Here is a 22,991-nt window from a genome sequence, read left to right as displayed (position 1 = left end):
GCCCCCACTGTGTATACACAGTTCTATTTACGACATTTCTTCCCTCCTAGATCTTCCCCCATCACCTGTGAGTGATATGATTGAGAAGTGGAAGGAACTACAGCCACGAAGTGGAGACCCTGTAACTATACAAAACGGGGGGTCAAGTGCTGAGGGGACAGAAAAGTCTCCATAACTGCAGAGTCCAGACCTCCTTTGGTATTAACATCAGCACAAACACTGCGCCCCCCGCCGGGAGCTTCATGGCCGAGCAGCTGCATGCAGCCTTACATCACCAAGCACAATGCCGAGCGTCGGATGTAGTGGTGTAAAGCCGCCATCACCGGACTCTGGAGGCAATGTGTTCTGTGCAGTGACATATCACACTTCTCTATCTGGTGTCTGATGGGCGAGTCTAGCTTTGACGAGAACCTTACTCGCCTGATTATATTGTGCCAACATTAAATTTGGTGAACTAGGGATATTGCAATGGGCTTGTTTTTTCACTAAACGTTATGGATCCAGGGTAGGTGTTTCTGCTGATTGCAGCTCTACTAGGTATTTAGGTGTGCAGGATCCATTACTCCTGGCCAGTTGTCCATTGTTCTTGGAGGGATTGCATCTCTCTCTGGTTCCTCATGCTCTGCTACCAATTCAGCTAAGATAAGTGTCTGTTTTTTTGTCTCTGTGCACACATGCAGTGTGCTTTGCAATTCAGTGCAATTCATTGTGTTTTTGTCCAGCTTAGACTTTGTTTGGATTTTTCAGTCATGCTGGATTCTCAGGAGTTGCAAATATACTTGCTATGTCTTTAGTTAGTTGTAGAATATTTGTATTTTCTGCTGTGGATATTTTTAGGATTTTAATACTGACCGCTTAGAATTCTGTCCTATCCTTTTCTATTTAGCTAGAAGGGCCTCTTTTGCTAAATTCTGTTTTTCTGCCTGCGTGTGTCTTCCTCTTATACTCACAGTCAATATTTGTGGGGGGCTGCCTATCCTTTGGGGTTCTGCTCTGAGGCAAGATAGAATTCCCATTTCCATCTATAGTGGTATTTAGTCCTCCGGCTGTGTCGAGGTGTCTAGGACGTGTTAGGTACACCCCACGGCTACTTCTAGTTGCGGTGTCAGTTTAGGGTTTGCGGTCAGTACAGATACCACCTACTCCTGAGAAAGTCTCTCATGCGGCTCCACGGTCACCGGATCACAACACCGACGCTACTTTAAGGGGTCCGCTGGGGTGATGTTATGGCAGCTAGATGGTATACCTTCCCACAGGTGAAGTGTATCCCCAGGGCTCCCGGTGTGTAGATGGTGGGAGGTGCAGAGAAGAACGAGGACACAAGGTTGCAGTCTCTTTACCTTTTACTGAAGTCTTCAGCAGCCACAGTCCAGGGCACCAGATCACAGGGTAGGCAGAGTCCGGCTGGTTTGGAGGCAAGTCCAGAGTCCCCTTGTCCAGGTGGAAATCAGTAGCCTTCCTTTGCGCTGCAGTGGTGTAGTCCCTTACTGCCTATGGCTTCACATAAGGGTCTCACAGATGTGGTGTTTCGCTCTCTCTGTCTCCTGTATAGGATAGGACAGGCTTGAGCCTGTTTATAGGATCTCTTAGATAACCCGGCTCTGTAGTTGTCACCGTGCCTCCTGGGTGTAGGTGCGGACAGGTAACCTGCAATTAGCTGTCCTTCCGGTCTCTGAAATAAGGCGTAGAGGTCCTTACTTCCTCGGTGTTCCGGCTACTGGGATTTTGCGCCTCAGAAGGAGACAGCTTGAGCAGGGCTGGTCCCCTTCTGGTATCCTCCCCTTTGCTACGACTTCCTTGCACGCTCGCTGCAATACAGTTCTGCCTTCTGAATGTCTCTTTCTGGGAGCTGCAGCTCTGAGGGCATGCACAGCTCCTTTAACCTTCCATCCTCCTCAGACTCTGGTCTGGAACGTTCTAACTTCCCCTACAGACTACCAGTTATATATCTGGGAAGTGACCTAATAAATAGGGTCAGGAGCTCCCCCTGGTGGCCTGGAGTGTGAAATGTGTTTCATGTTTGTGATACCTGGATGCAGTTATCCTTCTTTGCCTCCAAACGTAGCATCTCTCTCCCCGAGAGGAAAGCAATACCACTGAGATGACCAGGACCCTGGGGCGCCAGTTACACTAAAGGGAAATCTTCATACAAGATTTTGGGACATGGTGGATTGCATTTTCACACTTTTTGGGAACAGTTTTGGGATGGTCCTTTTCTGTAACTGTGCCCAAGTGCGCAAGGTTCATAAGGTAGAACATGACCGGTCACACAGAGCCCGGACCTCAACCTCATCCAACAACAATGGGATAAACTGGAAGGAGATTGTGAGCTCGGCCTCTCCTCCAACATCGGGATCTGACCTCACAAATGCTCTTCTGGATAAAGGGGTAAAAATTCCCACAGACACCTCCAAAAACTTATAGAAAGCCTTCCCAGAAGAGCGGAAGCTGTGATATCTGCAAAGGACTAACTCCATATTAGTGTCTATGGATGTAGAATTGGAAGTCAGAAAAGCTCTTGCAGTCGTTCCCATATAGAGCATGTAATAGCACCCGTCTAGTAGAGCTGACCATGAAGGTCCAGCTCTCAGAACCCCACCAATCGCTTCACCCATAGGACAGAATAAGTACAGGTCCTTCTCAAAAAATTAGCATATAGTGTTAAATTTCATTATTTACCATAATGTAATGATTACAATTAAACTTTCATATATTATAGATTCATTATCCACCAACTGAAATTTGTCAGGTCTTTTATTGTTTTAATACTGATGATTTTGGCATACAACTCCTGAAAACCCAAAAAACCTGTCTCAATAAATTAGCATATCAAGAAAAGGTTCTCTAAACGACCTATTACCCTAATCTTCTGAATCAACTAATTAACTCTAAACACATGCAAAAGATACCTGAGGCTTTTAAAAACTCCCTGCCTGGTTCATTACTCAAAACCCCCATCATGGGTAAGACTAGCGACCTGACAGATGTCAAGAAGGCCATCATTGACACCCTCAAGCAAGAGGGTAAGACCCAGAAAGAAATTTCTCAACAAATAGGCTGTTCCCAGAGTGCTGTATCAAGGCACCTCAATGGTAAGTCTGTTGGAAGGCAAAAATGTGGCAGAAAACGCTGTACAACGAGAAGAGGTGACCGGACCCTGAGGAAGATTGTGGAGAAGGACCGATTCCAGACCTTGGGGAACCTGAGGAAGCAGTGGACTGAGTCTGGTGTGGAAACATCCAGAGCCACCGTGCACAGGCGTGTGCAGGAAATGGGCTACAGAGAAGCAGCACTGGACTGTTGCTAAGTGGTCCCAAGTACTTTTTTCTGATGAAAGCAAATTTTGCATGTCATTCGGAAATCAAGGTGCCAGAGTCTGGAGGAAGACTGGGGAGAAGGAAATGCCAAAATGCCTGAAGTCCAGTGTCAAGTACCCACAGTCAGTGATGGTGTGGGGTGCCATGTCAGCTGCTGGTGTTGGTCCACTGTGTTTCATCAAGGGCAGGGTCAATGCAGCTAGCTATCAGGAGATTTTGGAGCACTTCATGCTTCCATCGGCTGAAATGCTTTATGGAGATGAAGATTTCATTTTTCAGCACGACCTGGCACCTGCTCACAGTGCCAAAACCACTGGTAAATGGTTTACTGACCATGGTATTACTGTGCTCAATTGGCCTGCCAACTCTCCTGACCTGAACCCCATAGAGAATCTGTGGGATATTGTGAAGAGAAAGTTGAGAGACGCAAGACCCAACACTCTGGATGAGCTTAAGGCCGCTATTGAAGCATCCTGGGCCTCCATAACATCTCAGCAGTGTCACAGGCTGATTGCCTCCATGCCACGCCGCATTGAAGCAGTCATTTCTGCCAAAGGATTCCCGACCAAGTATTGAGTGCATAACTGAACATTATTATTTGATGTTTTTTTTGTTTGTTATTAAAAAACACTTTTATTTGATTGGCCGGGTGAAATGTGCTAATTTATTGAGACAGGTTTTTTGGGTTATCAGGAGTTGTAGGCCAAAATCATCAGTATTAAAACAATAAAAGACCTGACAAATTTCAGTTGGTGGATAATGAATCTATAATATATGAAAGTTTAATTGTAATCATTACATTATGGTAAATAATGAAATTTAACACTATATGCTAATTTTTTTAGAAGGACCTGTAAGCTTGTCATCAAGAGTGAGCAGAGCACCATAGACTTTCTACTGATCCCATAGACCACTCTACTCACACTCCAGCATAACTAGAAGGGGTTAATCAGTTCAGATCATGGCATTTAAAGGGTGAGGCTGAGGGGGACACTTTAGATCATGTCTCAAAGAATCTGTAAAATCATCCATTAATTAATCCACGGATCAATGTAGGACCCCCAGGACTGTCTGGCTGTATGTCCTGTTGTTAATGCAAGAAAAAATATATATAAAATCTACACAAATGCACATTTTTTTTACAATAAATTAACTTTACTAAATGCAAAACATAAAATAATTTACATATATTTGGTAGTTTCACAATTGTATCCATCCATAGATTAAATTATTAGCATCATTTATCGATGCATGGTGCATGAGATATGAAGAAAAACCGCAGTGGATCGCTTCTTTACATGTATTTGTACATATCAATTAAATGCTACTCTAAGCAAAAAATACATTAAAAAAAAAGAAAAATCGTTAAATTGTTCTTTTTCATATGGATATGTTGCACATGCAATCACATACATCAGGTGTTACCAAGCAGCAGTTCCAAAACCTTCGATCACTGATACTATGTCTGAGCCTCGGCACTATTTAACTGAACAGACACTTGTCATGTCATCATTTTTACAGAAGAGGGAGCTCTTTGCAGCTTAGATCAAGAACCTGAGCGCGAAGCAAACAACGCCAAAGTGAAAAGAAAGGATATATTCTCCATTGTATCTCCATAATAAAAACCAAGTAGAAATAAAGAGTAAAACTAAGTCATTATGTTTAACCCCTTCATGACCGTGGGATTTTTCGTTTTTCCGTGTTCATTTTTCGCTCCCCTCCTTCCCAGAGCCATAACTTTTTTATTTTTCCGTCAATTTGGCCATGTGAGTGCTTATTTTTTGCGGGACGAGTTGTACTTTTGAACGACATCATTGGTTTTACCATGTCGTGTACTAGAAAACGGGAAAAAAATTCCAAGTGCGGTGAAATTGCAAAAAAAGTGCAATCCCACACTTTTTTTTTGCTTGGCTTTTTTGCTAGGTTCACTAAATGCTAAAACTGACCTGCCATTATGATTCTCCAGGTCACTACGAGTTCATAGACACCTAACATGACTAGGTTATTTTTTACCTAAGTGGTGAAAAAAAATTCCAAATTTTGCTAAAAAAAAAAAAAAAAACTTGCGCCATTTTCCGATACTCGTAGCGTCTCCATTTTTCATGATCTGGGGTCGGTTAAGGGCTTATTTTTTGCGTGCCGAGCTGGCATTTTTAATGATACCATTTTGGTGCAGATACGTTCTTTTGATCGCCCGTTATTGCATTTTAATGCAATGTCACGGCGATCAAAAAAACGTAATTCTGGCGTTTCGGATTTTTTCCTCATTACGCCATTTAGAAATCAGGTTAATGCTTTTTTTTACTGATAGATCGGGCGATTCTGAACGCGGCGATACCAAATATGTGTAGGTTTGATTTTTTTTTTATTGATTTATTTTGATTGGGGCGAAAGGGGGGTGATTTAAACTTTTATGTTTTTTTTATTTTTTTCACATTTTTTTTTTTTACTTTTGCCATGCTTCAATAGCCTCCATGGGAGGCTAGAAGCAGGCACAGCGCGATCGGCTCTGCTACATAACAGCGATCATCAGATCGCTGCTATGCTGCAGAAAATCAGGTGTGCTGTGAGCGCCGACCACAGGGTGGCGCTCACAGCTGCCGGCGATCAGTAACCATAGAGGTCTCAAGGACCTCTATGGTTACCATTCTAAAGCATCGCCGACCTCCGATCATGTGACGGGGGTCGGCGATGACGTCATGCGGTAGTTAAATGCCGCTGTCTGCGTTTGACAGCGGCATTTAACTAGTTAATAGCAGCAGGTGAATTGCGATTTCACCCGCCGCTATTGCGGGCACATGTCAGCTGTTCAAAACAGCTGATATGTCCCGGCTTTGATGCGGGCTCACCGCGGAGCCCTGCATCAAAGCAAGGGACCTGACGTCGGACATACTATCCCGTCCGACGTCAGGAAGGGGTTAATGACTCGAGTATAAGCCTACGGTGGGAAATGCAGCAGCCACTGGTAAATGTCAAAAATAAAAATAGATACCAATAAAAGTAAAATTAATTGAGACATCAGTAGGTTAAGTGTTTTTGAATATCCATATTGAATCAGGAGCCCCATATAATGCTCCATACAGTTCATGATGGGCCCCATAAGATGCTCCATACAAAATACACCCTATATAATGCTGCACAAATGCTGATTATGGCCCCATAAGATGCTCCATACAGTCATTTGCCCCTTATGCTGTTGCTGCGATAAAAAAAAAAAATCACATACTCACCTCTCATCGCTCAGGCCCCCGGAACTTGCTATATTCACCTGCTCACGGTTCCACCGCCGCCAGCCGCCGCTACGTTCCCCGTCCACTGCACTGACTGCTCAGGCTGAGGGCGGCGCGCACTAATCGCGTCACCGCGCCCTCTGACCTGAGCGTCACTGCAGAGGATGCAGAAGACGCAGCGGCGGCCGGTGGCGATGGAATGGGGAGCAGGTGAATATCGCGCACTGCCGGGAGTGGAGTCCATATTCATTACTGTAATGAGCGGTACCATGTGACCGCTCACTACAGGAAGAAGCTGCCGGGAAAGCAAAGCAGGGACCGGGCCAGGAGCAGGTGAGTATGCTTAGACCGCTGCCACTCCACCTTAACTGCCGACCCCTGGGAATGACTTGAGTATAAGCCGAGAGGGGCAATTTCAGCCTAAAAAAATGGGCTGAAATTCTCGGCTTATACTCAAGTATATAGGGTATGTCTCTTACAGATGAAGTGTACCTACGATAAAAATTACAGACCTCTGCATTCTTTGTAGGTGGGAGAATTTGCAAAAACGGCAGTGTATCAAATACTTATTTTCCACACTCCAAAAGAAGGAGCAACAGATCGATCGGTGAATAATTATTTAAAAACAAAAATCTTTAATGTATAACATGGTTAAAATTATGGTATAAATCCATTACAGTAGTTTAGAAAAAAGACAAGTAACCCGGGAAACTCATGGCCTTACGCGTTACAAACCGATTGGTTATTAATCGCAGTTCACAGTGATATTTTCCCCACTGTATGTACAGGTCCTTCTCAAAAAATTAGCATATAGTGTTAAATTTCATTATTTACCATAATGTAATGATTACAATTAAACTTTCATATATTATAGATTCATTATCCACCAACTGAAATTTGTCAGGTCTTTTATTGTTTTAATACTGATGATTTTGGCATACAACTCCTGATAACCCAAAAAACCTGTCTCAATAAATTAGCATATTTCACCCGGCCAATCAAATAAAAGTGTTTTTTAATAACAAACAAAAAAACCATCAAATAATAATGTTCAGTTATGCACTCAATACTTGGTCGGGAATCCTTTGGCAGAAATGACTGCTTCAATGCGGCGTGGCATGGAGGCAATCAGCCTGTGACACTGCTGAGATGTTATGGAGGCCCAGGATGCTTCAATAGCGGCCTTAAGCTCATCCAGAGTGTTGGGTCTTGCGTCTCTCAACTTTCTCTTCACAATATCCCACAGATTCTCTATGGGGTTCAGGTCAGGAGAGTTGGCAGGCCAATTGAGCACAGTAATACCATGGTCAGTAAACCATTTACCAGTGGTTTTGGCACTGTGAGCAGGTGCCAGGTCGTGCTGAAAAATGAAATCTTCATCTCCATAAAGCATTTCAGCCGATGGAAGCATGAAGTGCTCCAAAATCTCCTGATAGCTAGCTGCATTGACCCTGCCCTTGATGAAACACAGTGGACCAACACCAGCAGCTGACATGGCACCCCACACCATCACTGACTGTGGGTACTTGACACTGGACTTCAGGCATTTTGGCATTTCCTTCTCCCCAGTCTTCCTCCAGACTCTGGCACCTTGATTTCCGAATGACATGCAAAATTTGCTTTCATCAGAAAAAAGTACTTGGTCAGGCGCTTCTGCCGCTGTTTATGGTTCAAAAGTGGCTTTACCTGGGGAATGCGGCACCTGTAGCCCATTTCCTGCACACGCCTGTGCACGGTGGCTCTGGATGTTTCCACACCAGACTCAGTCCACTGCTTCCTCAGGTTCCCCAAGGTCTGGAATCGGTCCTTCTCCACAATCTTCCTCAGGGTCCGGTCACCTCTTCTCGTTGTACAGCGTTTTCTGCCACATTGTTTCCTTCCAACAGACTTACCATTGAGGTGCCTTGATACAGCACTCTGGGAACAGCCTATTTGTTGAGAAATTTCTTTCTGGGTCTTACCCTCTTGCTTGAGGGTGTCAATGATGGCCTTCTTGACATCTGTCAGGTCGCTAGTCTTACCCATGATGGGGGTTTTGAGTAATGAACCAGGCAGGGAGTTTTTAAAAGCCTCAGGTATCTTTTGCATGTGTTTAGAGTTAATTAGTTGATTCATAAGATTAGGGTAATAGGTTGTTTAGAGAACCTTTTCTTGATATGCTAATTTATTGAGACAGGTTTTTTGGGTTATCAGGAGTTGTATGCCAAAATCATCAGTATTAAAACAATAAAAGACCTGACAAATTTCAGTTGGGGGATAATGAATCTATAATATATGAAAGTTTAATTGTAATCATTACATTATGGTAAATAATGAAATTTAACACTATATGCTAATTTTTTGAGAAGGACCTGTATGTACAGTACAGATCAAAAGTTTGGACACACCTTCTCATTTAAAGCTTTTTCTGTATTTTCATGACTATAAAAACTGTACATTCACACTGAAGGCATCAAAACTATGAATTAACACATGTGGAATTATATACTTAACAAGAAAGTGTGAAACAACTGAAAATATGTCTTATATTCTAGGTTCTTCAGAGTAGCCACCTTTTGCTTTGATGACTGCTTTGCACACTCTTGGCATTCTCTTGATGAGCTTCAAGAGGTAGTCACCGGGAATGGTTTTCACTTCACAGGTGTGCCCTGTCAGGTTTAATAAGTGAGATTTCTTGCCTTATAAATGTGGTTGGGACCATCAGATGTGTTGAGCAGAAGTCTGGTGGATACACAGCTGAAAGTCCTACTGAATGGTTCTGCAGGAGGTGACCACAGGCAATTTCTCTGTTCTCATCCTTTTTGGCAGTTGCTTTGGTCACTTTTGCATTTAGTCATTGCTCTTATTCCTAGAAGTACTGTACCATGAGGTGGTATCTACAACCCACAGAAGTTGCTCAGGTAGTGCAGCTCATCAAGGATGGCACATCAATGCGAGCTGTGGCAAGAAGGTTTGCTGTGTCTTTCAGCATAGTGTCCAGAGTGTGAAGCAGATACCAAGAGACAGGCAAGTACAGCAGGAGATGTGGAGGGGGCCGTAAGAGGGTACTGACCCAGCAGCAGGACTGCTACCTCCTCCTTTGTGCAAGGAATAACAGTCCCAGAGCGCTGTAAAATGACCTCCAGCAGGCCACTAACATCCATGTGTATGCTCAAACTGTCAGAAACATTCTCCATGAGGCTGGTATGAGGACCTGACTTCCACAACCCAACACAATGCAGGGCGAATGGCATTTGGCAGAGAACACCAACACTGAGCACATGTGACAGATGTGAAATATTCTGGAGACGCCATGTATATAGAACATTCTGATGTCTGCAACATTCTCCAGCATGACCTTTTTGACAGGAGGTCAGTAATGGTGTGGGGCCGCACAGCCCTCCATGAGCTAGCCTGAGGTATCCTGACTGAAATTAGGTACCGAGATGAGACCCTCAGACCCCTTGTGAGACCATATGCTGTTCGGTTGGCCCTGGGTTCCTCCTAATGCAGGACCATGCCAGACCTCATGTGGCTGGAGTGTGTCAGCAGTTCCAGCAAGATGAAGGCATTGAAGCTATGGACTGGCCCGCCCGTTCCCCAGACCTGAATCTAATCGAGCACATCTGGGACATCATGTCTCGCTCCATCCACCAACATCACGTTGCACCACAGACTGTCCAGGAGTTGGCGGATGCTTTAGTCCAGGTCTGGGAGGAGATCCCTCAGGAGAACATCCGTCACCTCATCAGGAGCATGTACAGGCCTTTTAGGGAGGTCATACAGGCACGTGGAGGCCACACACAATACTGAGCATCATTTCCTTGTCTTGAGCCATTTCCACTGAAGTTGGATCAGCCTGTAATTTGATTTTCCCCTTTGATTTTGAGCATCATTCCAACTCCAGACCTCCATGGGATATTAGTTTTGATTTACATTGATCATTTTTATGTTTTATTGTCCTCAACGCATTCCACTACGTAATGAATAAAGATTTGCAACTAGGATGTGGTATTTTAGAGTTCCCTTTATTTTTTTGAGCAGTGTATATACTGCTGATTGACAACCTGCTTTTCTTATTCTTTACTTTAATGTGCCTTTAAGAAGGGTCCCAGAATCCTTAAAACTACAAAATCTTTTTTTAGTGTTTTTTTTGAAAGAGCCAACAAGTCACCGGTTTGTGAGGCGCATACCGATTGGCTGGAGTACAATGGCAACCAAATAGCATGACAAAAGCCATGCTCAGGCCTTTTAACATTTATAGAAATATGGACCCAGTGCCAGGACCTGCATCCACAAGGGCAAAGCGGAATTTTGGGACCATTCTGAATTCACTTATGATAAATTACATACAGTATATTTAGATCAAAGCCCAAGAAAAAAAATTACTATATACCCTGTATCCAGTAAATAGTAATAGTACATGTAAATGACACTAGTTTGGTAAAAAAAAAAAGCATAAAAGCCAACCCACCATGACAAGGTGTACCCAATCGGGTCCTATACTATACTATCTCTGGTATTAATACCTCACATTGTGTCAGCCGACTTCAATGGAGATAAAGGCATAGCAGGACCTGGGTGGACTCTACATACACCTGCGCATGGGAAGCTATACAGATGACATGCCTAGCTCAGAAGGGGGAGCTACGCCCCTGTTTGTACAAAGAACAAAAAACTACAATAAAACCAAAAGAAACGAGCCGGAGTATAAGTTGGTATACGTGCAATGTGAAACAGCCATAATTGGATAAAGAGGCTGGAGAGGTGAGCCGTGAGGAGAGCATAAGAGTTTATTACATTTTTTAACCTTTTGATTGCCCATTTTGGTTCTGAAAAAATGGTGGCTATATGCATTTTGGCAAATGTTAATTTTTGTAGAATTCAATTCCACTCTAATTTATTTGCTCATCTCTAGTTTAGATCTAAAAGGTTTCCTAATTATTAATTCCATTGAGAACCCACTTTTTTTACTCATAGATACCACTTGCACCCATAATAATAGTGAATGGGGTAAAGCACATATCAGTGATTTTTCACGGACCACTCAAATTTTGGATCAAAATCGACAATGCAAATCTAAGGGTCCATGAAAAAAATTATACTGCACTCGGATGGCATCTGGGTGCGGTCTGATCTTCACTGACTATTGGGAGAGAGTGGGGACACTTGTTTTTTCACATACGAGAAAAACTGGGACCAACCTTTGACCGAAATCAATGATGAAACTTAGTTTTTTTCAGATGTGAATAAAAGTGAAGTGTGAATGAACCTTAAAGCCACGTACAGTATTTGGTCAGTATTTTACATCAGTATTCGTAAGCCAAAACCAGGAGTGGAACAATCTGAGGAAAAATACAATAGAAACATATGCACAACTTCTGGATTTTTCACCCACTCCTGGTTTTGGATTACAAATACTTATGTAAAATACTGACCAAATACTGAACGTGTGAACATGGCCTTAGGGTAAATTTCCACTCTGCAGATTTTGTTGCTTAAATTTCTGCAACTGAAAATCACCTCTATTGGAGAAGTTGCTGAACTTTCTGAAAAAAAAAAAAAAAAAATCCACAGCAAGTATGCAAGGTGTGAACATACCCTTAAGGGTAAAATGTTAAACCCATGTTTTCACCTGCTGGGATAAGAAAAAATGTTCAATCTTCATAATTTAACCCTTTCTGAAATGCGATCTATGCAGATGAAGATCCCAAAAAGGGAGGAAGTTCCAAATGACCCCCAACATAAATGTTACGGCTGTTCTCTTTTTTTTAATTACTAGATGCCTCTCTATAGAATAATACAGTGAACTACATAGTTACAGAGGTTGAAAAAAAGATGCAAGACAATCGAGTCCATCCTTTCTCAACCAATTATACATTATGTTAGGGGACTTATAACTAGTGTTGAGCATTCCGATACCGCAAGTATCGGGTATCGGCCGATATTTGCGGTATCGGAATTCCGATACCGAGTTCCAATATTTTTGTGGTATCGGAATCGGAAGTTCCCAGTGTATGGTTCCCAGGGTCTGGAGGAGAGGAGACTCTCCTTCAGGCCCTGGGATCCATATTCATGTAAAAAATAAAGAATTAAAATAAAAAATATGGATATACTCACCCCTCCAGCGGCCCCTGGACCTTACCGATTGTAACCGGCAGCCTCCGTTCCTAAGAATGAGGAGTTTAGGACCCTTGATGACGTCGCGGCTTGTGATTGGTCGCGTGCCGCTCTTGTGACCGCTCACGCGACCAATCACAAGCCGCGACATCATCGCAGGTGGTCGCGTGAGTGCTCACATGAGCGGCATGCGACCAATCACAAGCCGCGACGTCATCGAGGGTCCTAAACTCCTCATTCTTAGGAACGGAGGCTGCCGGTTACAATCGGTAAGGTCCAGGGGCCGCCGGAGGGGTGAGTATATCCATATTTTTTATTTTAATTCTTTATTTTTTACATGAATATGGATCCCAGGACCTGAAGGAGAGTTTCCTCTCCTTCAGACCCTGGGAACCATCCAGGATAGCTTCCGATACTTGTGTCCCATTGACTTGTATTGGTATCGGGTATCGGTATCTGCGATATTTGATATTTTTCGGGTATCGGCCCGATGCTTTCCGATACCGATACTTTCAAGTGTTGAGGAGAGCCATAAGATCAAATACTTAATTAACCTCAACACATAAGGTAATTGTCTGCTGCCTGTTACATGTTGTGAAGAGGGGAGATGACTAGTAGTTAAGAGAAGCAAGTTTTTTTTTCTACAGAGGCAAGTGAGAAAACAGGAAGAGCAAGTTTTTTTTTTTTTTTTACAGAAGGAGATGACTGGTAGTTAAGAGAAGCATTGTGTTTGGAACAGGAAGAACAGGTTATTAGGAAAGAAAAGAAGCAAGTGTTTACAGAAGGAAAAGCATGTGGTAGAACGGGATTAACAGGTTTTTTTTTAGAGAAGGAGAGCAAGCGTTAGGGAAAAGAAATAAAATAATAATAATAATAAATTTTTGTCTGTGGTATACGGTTGTCGCCTGTGATAAGATTTTCAGTTCTGTATAAGAGAGACTAAGACCTGAAGTAATTGACTCGGCCTAGGGGGGCCCGGTAAAGCTTGGAGTGATTGACTCAGTTCGGGCATAATAAATTGTGTAGCGGCTCATTAAAAACTTGGAGTGATTGACTCAGTTTGAGCCAAATAATTAAATTTATAGTTTTTGCCCCGTGACATCGAGTGAGTGACTCTGCACGGGGACCGGTAAGTTAGGGAGCAATTTGACAAAGTAGGGAATAATTGGTTTGTAAAGTACGGAGCACGGAAGTCAGACAGGGACCACGTGACAAGAAGCAATAGGAACTGAGTACTGCAGACTCAGTTCCCTTTAGAATCTCAGGTTTGAGTCACCTCCCCCGTCTTATTGTTTGTTTGGTGTTTGTTATCTTGATAGATAGATATATATACTGTGTATCTATAGAAAGATGGAGAAATTAATGCAGTTCTGCCGTATGGGCACTAAGTCAAATTCAGATGGCAAGTTAGACTCGTGTAAATTAGTGGAAGTTGTGTGGAATGCCAGAAGGGGGGATGGTTACAGCCCCTGGAGTAGAAGATTGTCTTAAAAGAAAGAAAAGGTATCCTAGAAGATAATGGATTGTTGTCTATTGCTAGGGCAGAAGAAAGAGTCTCTGAAAGTCTGTATAGAAAAAAAAAAAAAATTGGAAATTGGGTGGAAGAGGAAAGGAATAGAAAGAATAGAGTTTTGAGTTGTGTGTATTACAAAAATATATCCTGTGAGCGGCCACCACCGTATAATGGTGGCCCAGAGCCATGTACTAAATGTAATAGCGGCCATTTTGTTGATGGCAAGTGTGTTAAATGTAATAGCAGCTATAATGGTGGCCCAGAGCCATGTGCTAAATGTAATAGCGGCCATTTTGTTGATGGCAAATGTGTTAAATGTAATAGCAGCCATAATGGTGGCCCAGAGCCATGTGCTAAATCTGACGGCAGCCATTTTGTGGATGGCAAATGTAATTCAATAGCAGCCATTTTGTGGATGGCAAATGTAATTCTAACGGCGGCCATTTTGTGGATGGCAAAAATTGTTAATTCTGGCAGCCACCATTTTGTGGATGGCAAATATTTTAATTCTAATAGCGGCCATTTTGTGGATGGCAAATGTTTTAATTCTAATAGCGGCCATTTTGTGGATGGCAAATGTAATTCAATAGCAGCCATTTTGTGGATGGCAAATGTAATTCTAACGGCGGCCATTTTGTGGATGGCAAAAATTGTTAATTCTGTCAGCCACCATTTTGTGGATGGCAAATATTTTAGTTCTAATAGCGGCCATTTTGTGGATGGCAAATGTTTTAATTCTAATAGCGGCCATTTTGTGGATGGCAAATGTTTCAATTCTAATAGCGGCCATTTTGTGGATGGCAAAAATTGTTAATTCTAATAGCGGCCATTTTGTGGATGGCAAATGTTTCAATTCTAATAGCGGCCATTTTGTGGATGGCAAAAATTGTTAATTCTAGCAGCGGCCATTTTGTGGATGGCAAATGTTTTAATTCTAGCAGCGGCCATTTTGTGGATGGCAAATGTTTTAATTCTAATAGCGGCCATTTTGTGGATGGCAAATGTAATTCTAACAGCGGCCATTTTGTTGATGGCAAAGGTGTTAATGCTAACAGCGGCCATTTTGTGGATGGCAAATGTAATTCTGACGGCGGCCATTTTGTGGATGGCAAATGTAATTCTGACGGCGGCCATGTTGTGGAAGGCAAATGTGCTGGTTCTGGAGGTAAACATCTCAGACTAAGGCTACACACCACATCACTAAATCCTTGTTACCCAGTAATGACCACTGACGGCCAATGCTATATTCCTTTGGGAAGTGAACAGGCTTTACCCATGTTTCCTGTCTCAGTGGTTTCCAATGAGGCACCGACCCTTTCCCCTATCACACCTGTCGTGAATCCAGCAATACTCCCACCTGGATCGTCCCCGGCACCTACCCTTTCTACTGTCACTTCCACTGCCAATTTAGCCGCACACCCACACGAGATGCTCCAAGCAACGGCCTCTCCTCCCAATGCTTCCACTACAACAGCACTCTCACGCAGCCTACATAACCCTATACCCAGTACCTCACAGGCTGTCTCGCAGCTAAGCGCACACCTGTATGGGACGGTGGCGACTGTATCAAGGGGGGGCTCAATCTGGGAGGGGGATACTAATAGCACAGGAAGCACAAAGGGGAGGGAATGGTGGCAACCTATTTTTGAAAAAGAACTTCCTGAGGGACCCTTGGTAGTGGTGGGAAAGGGTGACATAACAGTGGAGACAGACGCTATTGTTAATGCTGCCAATTCTCGGTTAGGACACAATGGAGGTGTAGCTAGAGCTATAGTGGAAGCAGGAGGGGCTACTATTCAAGCTGACAGTCATATCATTGTTGAGTCACGTGGTCAGATAGCTGTTGGGGACATAGCGGTGACTAAAGCTGGCAATCTTCCATGTAGAATGATCATACACGCTATGACCCCTACTTATGACCCTATTCATCCAGACGTTAGTGCTCAACAACTTCGTGCAGCAATAACTCGCGTTTTGGAGTATGCAAATATTAGTGAGCACATTGAGACCTTGACAATTCCCGCCATTGGTGTTGGCATTTTCAGTTTCCCTGTTCATGCATGTACAAGGGAAATCGTTGAAATTATAATAAACAAGTGTAGCCCCCCAAGCATTTGCTGCCTCTCTGAAATCAGGTTAATTAGTAATGAGGACAGGACTGTTAAAGCTTTTAAGACTGCCTGCATCACCTGGACCCCACACCATGATACTGGAGCTGCCCAAATAGAGCCCCTCATTCCAGGACTGTTACCTCCTCCTGCTCCTCATAAACAAGGGATTACATCTGTACTCCCGGTGCCATCTCTACTCCTGCCTCAGGTGCTACCACCAACAGTGCCGATGCTCATGTCTGAAGAGCCCACCCTCTATGTCAAGTTTACACCCCAGCAAGCTGCTACTCTGTTGAACCAGCTTCCAGATCCAGAAAAACAGCCGATGCCTTTCTACAGAAACATGCTTCAAATACAAAGGAATTACTCAGCCACGTGGCAAGATCTCATTTCCTTGCCAAATCTTAAAGCAGGCGATGCATATTGGCCTGTTATGGATATCGTGTTCAATTATGCCTCACTTGCCAGTGACAAGACATGGGACTCTGGTGTTGAGTTCTGCCAAGAACCTAAGACATGGGCCTCGGATGAGTTGGCTGACCTATCGCTTATTGTCGCCAAAGGTTTCCAGATGCCTCAAAGCTGATGCAGCCATTGTACGATGACCTCAAGATGTCAGCGTTTCCACTATGTACCAAATCCGTGGAAGCTTTCTACGCTCTTAAACAGGCCATACAGTTTGCACCAGCTCTTGGAATCCCAAATTCTGATATCATCTGAGGACATCCAGTTCTCTTAATGGCTCCACACGACATAATGGCTATTCTTGGAACCTAAACTGTTGGTGCAGCGTTATATGAGACTCCAAAGTTCACTCTTGGTTCCGGATAATGTCACTCTTGTCCGCTGCAGCATCCTCAACCCATCCACGCTGCTTCCTTTTTCCAGGGGGGATGTGGATGATGATACTAATGCTCTAGGAGAAGATGCCTCTACACACTCAAAGGCGGATCATGACTGTCTTGAACAAATGCAGGAAGAAGTAGCTTCCAAGAAAAACGTGTCTGAAGACCCATTCCCACATGTTGACCTGATGTTCTTCACTGATGGTTCCAGATTTGCAGATGAAACAGGAAGGTTCCATACGGGATATGCCATGGTTACACATGACCAGGTCATCTCAGCCGGATCCCTACCACCGCACGTCTGCACAAGAAGCGGAACTTAAGGCTTTGACGTTGGCTTGTCAGGAAGCGACAGAGAAGGTGGTCAACATCTACACGGATTCAAGATACGCTTTCGGAGTGGCTCGTGACTTCGGCAGTATCTGGGCAACCAGAGGATACCCAACGTCCAGTGGAACTCCTCTAAAACATGCTGCTACCATGCAAGAACTTGTGGTCACTCTGGATCTACCTTCAAAGGTTGCAGTGATCAAGATCAAAGCTCACGGGAGACAGGATTCTCCAGAAGCAAGGGGGAACTTCTTTGCTGACAAAACAGCAAAGACCTATGCTGTGGATCCATTTAGGAAAGAGAAAGCAGCGGTGTACGTGTCACAAGACACTGAAGGGACTAAAGCCTCTCTTATGAGGATTATCCATCTACATCAAGACAAGACATCAGATGATGAAAAGAAGTCATGGCAAGAAGGAGGAGCTAAAAAAGGATGAAGATGGAGTCTGGAGGGTGAACACAAAGGTCTATCCCGTAATCTGTACCCCTCAGTGACAGAATGGGCACACGGTATCACCCACAGAGGCAAGAATCAGATGAATGACCTAATTTGGAAGACTTATATGGCACCTGGAATCTCTACTATCACCCAAAATATTGCAAATCCTGCCTTGTGTGTGCAACATGCAATCCAGCACCGCCTCAGAAAGTTACTCAGAAACATTTGGCTAAACCACTTTATCCCTTTCAGAGGATTCAGATTGATCACATTCAAATGCCAAAAGTAGGGAAGTACGAGTATGTACTGGTAGTGACTGACATGTTCTCAGGATGGCCCGAAGCCTATCCAGTAACCAACATGACTGCCAGAGTGACTGTTAAGAGACTGATGACTGAAGTAGTCTGCAGATATGGGGTCCCAGAGGTAATTGAGAGTGACCAAGTACCCGCATTCATTGCAGCACTGTCTAAGGAACTATGGACATTGGTTATTTGGGTTTACATACTCCATATCACCCACACAGCAGTGGGAAAGTAGAAACACTGAATGGCACCTTCAAAAATAAAATACTGAAAGCCAGTTAGGAGGTCAGACTTGGACAGACATTTTGCCCGTTGCCTTATACTCAGTCAAAAACACTCCAAGGGGTCCCACTAAACTCACACCATACGAGATTCTTTTTGGGGGGCCTCCAAGGTTGGGTCAATATTTTTCACAACAGCTAGCCTTAGGAAGTGATACCCTTGTAAATTATGTCATTGTCCTTACTAAAGAACTGTCAGTAACACATGTACAAGTTTTATCATCCATTCCAGGTCCAGATTCCACTGAAGGTACCCATACTTTCCAACCTGGTGACTACATGCTGGTAAAGACGTTCATCAGAAAGACATCCCTGGAGTCGAGATTTGAGGGTCCCTACCAATTGCTCCTGACTACTCCTACTTCGGTCAGGGTTGCTGAGCGCCTCCTGGATCCATCTCTCACATTATAAACTTGTTAGACAGTTAGGGACAGAGTAGGATCTGACCTGCTTGTCAAAGTCAAGCTACAAAGGGAGGTTTTCCACAAGGGAAAACTTGTCTCAAACTGGTGAAAACTCCAATTTCCTCCCCCGGGCAAGACGGTCAGATCTAGGATGTGTACATCAGGGTTAGTCGCACATGTGTATTTTATGTAACCATGGAGATGGAAGATTGGAGAGTAATAGATCCCACAGGTAGTAAAGTCCCAAGGACATGGGTAACGCGCTCCGATATACCTCCTCGGTATAGCCGTAATTGGTCACATATTCTCTGGTGTCTATAGCATCCATATTGTCATGAAGTTCTGATGTCATAATAACACTTAACATCGGTGGGTTGGGGAACCACGGTGGGATCAAGATAAAAGAAAAGGTTAAAGTATTTAGGGGGGACTGTTGAGGAGAGCCATAAGATCAAATACTTAATTAACCTCAACACATAAGGTACTTGAGAGAAGCAACCCATAACATGTATTGTTTAACCTTACATAAGTTTTCCTCAGACAAAGTGAGACACTAAAGATGGCTGCCATCTCCTGTACCAGAGCCGTGTGCTCTGGTATCCAAGATGAACAATGAAAACACTAAAGATGGCCGCCATTTCCTGTATCAGCATGCCGTGTGCTCTGGTATCCAAGATGACGCCCACCCTGATGACCTCACGGACCAACCCACCCTGATGACCTCATGGATCCGCCCATGGACTTGCTCATGCCCAACCCACTAACCAATGTAATACATCCGATCACTCCCATTTTAGAGCTAACCGAGCCCCTTACAGGAGATATATAACATTGTGTTTGACTAATAAACTTCCCTTCTTGGAGCTGAGCCACACATTGATCAAGGAGAGTTACAGCTGACTGTGTCTGGTGTATTTCTTTAGTGCACATGATCAATATCCATTAGGCCAGGAGTAGGCAACTAGAGAATTGAACATTTTATTAATTGTTCAACCCTAATACAAGTATCGGAAGGTATCGCTCAACACTACTTATAACCCTTAAAGCGGCTGTCCAGGACTAAAGATGGGCGAACCCGAACTGTAAAGTTCGGGGTCCGTACCGAACACCTACTGTTCGGACACGGACCCTGAATACAGACTTCATCAGAAAGTCCTTGTTACTGTTCGGATTCGGCACCTCGAACACCAGGTGTTTCTTATGATGTCATCTGCATAACAGCGCAAAAAACCCCGGGGTATGTGATCAGATGTAAGATTAATACCAGCGGTCAGAGCACTGCGGTTCAGCTGTGACCGGAGGTAAAACGTTTACCTTCAGTCACTGGCGTCGGCTGGTGGGACTAGTACTCCCCTGTAATTTAGTTTCGGACTACTACTCCCCTGGGTTCCCCTGTATTTTTGATAACCAGCCAGGCAAAACTGACAGCTACGGGGTGTAACCCCCAGCTGGCAGCTTCAGCAAGGCTGGTTATCAAGAACAGAGGAGTTCCCACATCGGGTTTTTAAATTAAATAAATGATAAAAACGGTGTTGGGTGCCATTTTTGACAACCAGATAAGCAAAAGTAGACAGCTTGGGAGTGGTATTCTCAAGCTGGTAAGAGGCCATGGATATTGCCCCCCCCCCCAGCCTAAAATTAGCATCCCATAGCTGCCCAGAAAAGGCACATTTATTAGATACACCAATTCTGGCGCTTTGCCCGCCTCTTCCCACTTGCCCTGTGACGGTGGCAAGTGGGGTTCATACTTGTGGGGTTGATGTCACCTTTGTATTGTCCGGTGACATCAAGCCCATGGCTTAGTAATGGGGAAGCGTCTATAAGGCACCTATCCATTACTAATTGTATTGTTATATTGTAAGTAAACACACAGCAAGAAAGTATTCTATTTGAAATAAAAGACTGCTATTAGTGGGCTGCTATTTTTAGGCTGAGGGAGACCAATATTCATGGCTCCTTACCAGCCAGCCCCCAGCTGTCTGCTTTAGCTTGGCTGGTTGTATAAAATAGGGGGGGACCCCACGCCGTTTTTTTAAATTATTTAATTTTTTTAATTTCTTAAAATGGCGTGGGTACTCCTCTATTCTTGATAATGAACCTTGCTAAAGCTGACAGCTGAGGGTTACAGCCTGCAGCTGTCAGTTTTGTCCGGCTGGTTATTGAAAATTCAGGGGACCCATATCAATTTTTTTCTGTATCTATTTAGAGCGCAGGCGCTGGCTGATGAATACTCCCATGAGCCGCTACCTGCTCTCGCTGTTATTAGCTGCAGCAAGCGTAAGTCCCATCATCTGACGCCAGTGACCGGAGGTAAACTTTTTACCTCTGATCACAGCTGCAGATTCACGCCGTCAATTGACAGCGTAGGAACTGTGGATCTCTGACTGGCGGTAATGATTTTACCTCTGATCAGAGGCAGTGTTTGCTGCACTACGATGCACATGACAGCGTGGCAAACACTGGATGTTCGGGCCCTTCATTCAAATGAATGGGGTCTGGGATTGGGTCCTGTTCTGGTACCTGAATCAAACTTTTTTTTACTTGTTTGAATGAACCTGAACATTGAGGGGTTTGCCCATCACTATCCAGGACTTTAACATTTATGGACTTTCCATAGGATAGGTTATCAATGTCTGATCTGTGGGGGTGCAACACCTGGTACCCCCGCTGACCAGCTGTTCCTGGTGTCAGCGGCCAGAACTGATCAGTTACGGAGCTGCACGAAACGGCTCGTAGACGGAATAGTGGCCGCTGCCAGGTACTGCACAACCACCACCTATTCATTTAAATAGGTGGGGGATGTGCAGTACCCGGACTGCAGCCATTATACAATCAACTCAGCAGTTCTGGCTGCCATCAACACAAGCAACAGTTGATAGGGGAGGTGCTGGATGTTGCACGCCCACCCATCAGACATTGATTGCTTATTCTAAGGATAGGCCATGAAAGTTAAAGTCCCAGAAAACCCCTTTAATACCATTTGTTAATAATTTATTAATAGATAATCATTCAGCCCTTTGTGTTGACATAGTGCGTATCATCAATGCCTTTTGCAGTCAGACATTCCACAGTCTGTCTACACTAACTGTAAAGAATCCTTTCCTGTTTAGACAATCATAGAATGTTGGAAAGGACCTCCAGGGTCCTCGTGTCCAACCCCCTGCTCAATGCAGGATTCACTAAACTATCTCAAACAGATGTCTGTCCAGCCTCTGAAGACTTCCATTGAAGTAGAACTCACCACCTCTTGTGGCAGCCTGTTCCACTTACTGATCACCTTCACTGTCAAAAACTTTTGTTCTCATATCTAATCTGTATTTTCTCTCGTTCGGTTTCACTCCATTGCTTCTCGTGTTTCCATGTGCAAATGAGAATAAAGATGATCCTTCTACAATGTGACAGCCCTTCAGATATTTGTAGACAGCTATTAAGTCTCCTCTCAGTCTTCTTTTTTGCAAGTTAAACATTCCCAGATCCTTTAACCGTTCCTCATAGGACATACTTTGCAGTCCGCTCACCATCCTGGTAGCTTGTCTCTCAACTTAGTCCAGTTTTTCTGTCTTTTTTAAAGTGTGGTGCCCAGAACTGGACCCAGTATTCCAGATGAGGCCTGACCAAGGAGGAGTAGAGTTGGCTAATTACTTCACGTGATCTAGACTCTTTGCTTCTCTTAATACATCCTAGAACTGTGTTTGCCTTTTTTGCTGCTGCATCACACTGTTGACTCATGTGCGTCTGTGATCTATTAGTATACCCGTCTTTTTCACACGTGCTGTGGCTTAGTTCTATTCCTCCCATTCTGTAAATGTATTTTTCGCTTTTCTTGCCCAGATGTAGAATCTTGCATTTCTCCCTTTTAAACACCATTCAATTAGTCGCTGCCTACTATCCAAGCTTCTCTAGATCCTTCTAAATCCTTTGTCTTCTCTAGCATTAGCTATCCCTCCTAGCTTTGCATCATCTGCAAATTTGATCAGTTTACCTTCAGTTCCCTTATCTCAATCATTTATAAAAATGTTTAACAGCACTAGGGCCAGGACAGAGCCTTGTGATCCCAACTGGAAACACTCTTCCAATTGGATGTGTGACCATTTATTACCACTCCTAGAGTACGAT

This window comes from Ranitomeya variabilis, chromosome 5, assembly GCF_051348905.1.
Source record: "Ranitomeya variabilis isolate aRanVar5 chromosome 5, aRanVar5.hap1, whole genome shotgun sequence".
NCBI lineage: Eukaryota > Metazoa > Chordata > Amphibia > Anura > Dendrobatidae > Ranitomeya > Ranitomeya variabilis.
The sequence above is the reverse complement of the archived record's forward strand: the minus strand, read 5'-3'. Positions refer to the sequence as shown.